Raw genomic sequence first — 4,100 nt, 5'->3', positions numbered from 1 at the left:
CTTCTCATAACTAATATAATAAAAATAATTTATTCTAATAGGGATTTAAAAGTTGAACGGTTACCGCAGATGAGGCGGAGAAAACGCAGAAGGGAAAAGCGCTCCGACAAACCCGAGCCAAGTCACAATTCGCTAATTTATTAAGAAAGTTTAAATCTGCTTTAAGTCTTCTTCTTTCCCGAGTCCCCAACTTAGTTTCCATACCATTTCTTACTGAAAAACTTATTGAAACGGGTTTGGAAAGCTTCCAGCCTACAAATGTCTACCCGGCTGTAGGGATTTCAAATGATGCCAAGACTCCATCCGGATACCTCCAATACATCTAGCACCTAAAGCCTCCTAACCCGCAGGAAAAAGTAACATACTTAATCTCTTTTATCTTTAAATTCGGATTAGCCCAATAGAAGAATCGTATGATAGTGAGTCTCTAGCGACTTAAGCTTATAAATTATCGGCGAATATTTTTTTGTCGTTTATTTTATCTGAACATTAAAATTACATATTTTGATCATTTTTCATTGAACTGGGATTTATTATATGTTCACAATTGAATTATTTTTATACAATGCTCTATTTGATCATCCTTCGGTATTTTTCCTCTATAAAACAATATTTTTATTAATTACAACTTCAGATGAAGCAATACATAACAAAATAGGTAATGTAAACATACTATACATACCTACAAAGCAAAATCGGTTTTTATTGTTTTTACATCATATTATAAAGATAACTATCAAGGAGAGTCTACTTTATTTATTTTGTTTTTGTAACACTAGGTTGATTAATATTAAATGCGTGTCCAAGGGTATATAAAAAAAGTTGAAATTTTTTATGTTTTCATAGATTTTTATATTACTATTATTTTTGTGTAACAAAAGACCAAAAGATTATCGATCATATTAAATGAGTTAAAGTGTGTAAAATTTACAAAAAACCAAAAATCACTTCCAGTAAACTAGACTAAAACAGAATTTATTAAAATTAAAATCCTCTCAGATTTTAACTTATTTTGAAACCCTTATGTACGAATTTTCATATAAATAAATAATTATAAATTTTTCGGGTTGATTTTTGGAGAGTAATTTTTTTCTGCCGATCTCCAGCGTTCACGAAGTAATCCATAACTGTTACAATATTATCCAAACCCATCATAAATATGACTGTCGGAAAGCTGAAATTCCACTGTCAACCAAGTCTGAACTTGTTAAAGAAAATGTTTTGTTCTACTTTATTGTAGGCGACAGCTGGTTTTTGTAATTAATTACAAATTTAAACTCATCTAATATGAGTAATCAATAATCCTTTATTCTTATTCTACAAAATAAAATCGATTGTGTTTTTAATAACTATTACATAGATGTAGGGAGAGCAAAGGCGGTAAGCGGTTACATGAAAAATGTTTACAAATAAATAAATTGGATGAATATGAATCATCTCAACACAATTATACTCTTTCCGCCAAGTACTGACCGATAACATTGATCTCAGAGAATCCTTTCCTTTCTTTAGGAAACATTCCACTATCATCTTTATTCCAAAACCTATTAAACCGGGTATGGCACGCCGGAATGCTTTTCATGCTTGAAGTTCATCATCTCCAGTCTTTATACCTAGTCTTTCGAACCTACTTCTTAGCCTGCTCCTTTTGCGCGCCTATTGTGGTAGAGAATTTTTTAACTGTCATCCTGTTAGTCTTGGGTTCTGCCTCTACATTCTCTATACCGCAGTTATTCCTCTTAGATATCCCGAAACCTTCCTGTCAACATTCACTGATGAAACTGTCAATTTATCAATCTCAGATTCTGATACAGCATACAAAAATCTGGTGTAACAATTGGCGAATCCAAATGCAAACGTGTAACCTAACACTTTGACGTAGATAACTCATCATAATTCATTTTAGGTATTTAGCTTATACCAATTCCTTCCTCAAACACAGTCAGGTATCTTGGCTTCCCCCTAGACAGAAAACTAACGTAGAATCCATATACTAGACTTAAAAGAAAAGAACTTAATCGGCGATTTAGACATTTATATGGACTGCAAAGTAGAAAACAAATTACTAATTCACAAAACAATTAAAAACCTATCCAGAAACATTGGCTAGAACTGTGTGGGACAGCTCAAGTCTCTAACATAATCCTCATTAGTCCTTTCAGTCCAAAGTCCTTCGAACAAGAGTCAATGCTTCTTATTATGTAACCAGCAATACCCTACATCATGACCTTGTATGAGACCTTATTATACCAAAATTTATCAAAATCCATGAAAAACTCACTCATCATCCTATCTAGCACAATCCCTATCTAGCATAAGTCATCCCTAAAATCCTCCCCGAAGGTTAAAACGGCAGTGGCTCAGAGACCTATTGTGAATAATTATATTGGTGTTCTGGCAATGGGCATAGTTTGCACTTAAATCCTGAGGGTCTCGTACCCCACTTGCTCATGAGACCAGTGAAGCGGTTGAGAAAGAAATTCTGCATTTTCCTCTACAAGTGGGTCACAAGCTTGCTTCAGAGTTCCTCAGGCTGAATGAAAATATTGTAAATATCTATAATGGTGTTTAAGATGTTATTTTACTTCCGGTTTACTTCTTGTTTTTCATTACTTTTCTCTCTTCTATTTCTTATTTCCTCACCATTTAACTTATATATTTGTAAATATGGTGCGAATGCGCTATCTGATCCCTATTACCATTGTCTGTGTGTGTGTATATATATATATAAATACGAGAATGTAATATTACACAATAAAAAAAAAATGAAAATGCTGAAAAGTTCAATGTGATTCGAACCTTAAATTAAATTTTAAAACTGTGTGATAATTGGAACATAAATATAGAAACAGAATATCTTTATAATCAGAAATGGCGGTCTTTGTCCCGTAAATAAGAAAAGATGAATGGAATTATAAAACGATAAATTAATTTATGGATTCCGCAATGAGGGAATAATCTGAGCTCAGGAGAAATCATTCTTATTAATTTTAACTAAACTGACAAAAGGAAGAGAAAAAAAAAGCGACACGAAACAATTAAGCTTGGGAAATTAGTCAGACTTAGCCTTTTTTATATCTCCTATAATTTATTATTTGCCTTTAGTTGTTCCTTAGGATTTGATTTTCTTTCCTATTTCAACAACGAATTTGTTTCAGTTATTTCAATCTTTATTACCATATTTATTTTAACTGTTTTTAATTTTCAATTGTTAGTATTATATAATATATAAAACCATACTGGGTCTAACCACCGCTTTTGACTGTGATAAAATTATAAATTTTACAAAATGGGCAACAACCCTGAAGTTCTAAACGGTGACGCTGGCAACCACTTCCAGTATTATTAATCACGCACAACTCGGCCGGAAAGGAAAATTAACAGGTCAGTACGTTTTGAATTATCGTTATCCTGACTTAATATAGTTATTGTTCAGGTGGATTTTAAAAAATATTAGGAAGGATTTTATTATGATTAATTGACGTTACCCTTGGTAAATGAAATCTTTAATAGAATAATAGGACAATTATTAAACAATAAATGATTTTCTAAAATTCATTTTAACAAAGTCGTGGTTATTTATTACTACGTTGTCTATACATTTTTTTCTATTGATATTGGGTGATAAAATATCAAATTAAACATTTATCTACAGATTTTAGGTTCAAATTTTTGCTTAATTGAGGTTTCACCCAACAACTTACCTAATAAGATTCATATTTTTTTTTATTTTATGAAGTGAATGTTTTATTAAAAATAGGGTCTGGAAAATCACCCATATATTTATTGGATTGAACATAAATTCTAAAAAAAAAATTAAATTATTGTTATTAATTTCAATAAAATGTTATCAGATAAACACAGAGCAGAGAGTGTTTCATTTAGAAAGCCCCGTGAAGGGAAGGGGGATTCATATAGGCCCGCTCACCAGCGCACCCCCTCTTTTCATTGAGTCGGCTCGTTCAAGCAAAAATCCAATTCTTCTTCCTTTATCAGCTTCAGTTAGCCTCTAAAGAGTCTCAAAAACAGGGCCATCCTATAGCTACCGAAAACTAATCAGGCTCAGCAATATGAGAAATATCACAAATGTTGATAAAAAA

This window comes from Halyomorpha halys, unplaced genomic scaffold (genome assembly GCF_000696795.3).
Source record: "Halyomorpha halys isolate HHAL.00 unplaced genomic scaffold, Hhal_1.1 Scaffold1431.1, whole genome shotgun sequence".
In the NCBI taxonomy this organism is placed as follows: domain Eukaryota; kingdom Metazoa; phylum Arthropoda; class Insecta; order Hemiptera; family Pentatomidae; genus Halyomorpha; species Halyomorpha halys.
The sequence above is the reverse complement of the archived record's forward strand: the minus strand, read 5'-3'. Positions refer to the sequence as shown.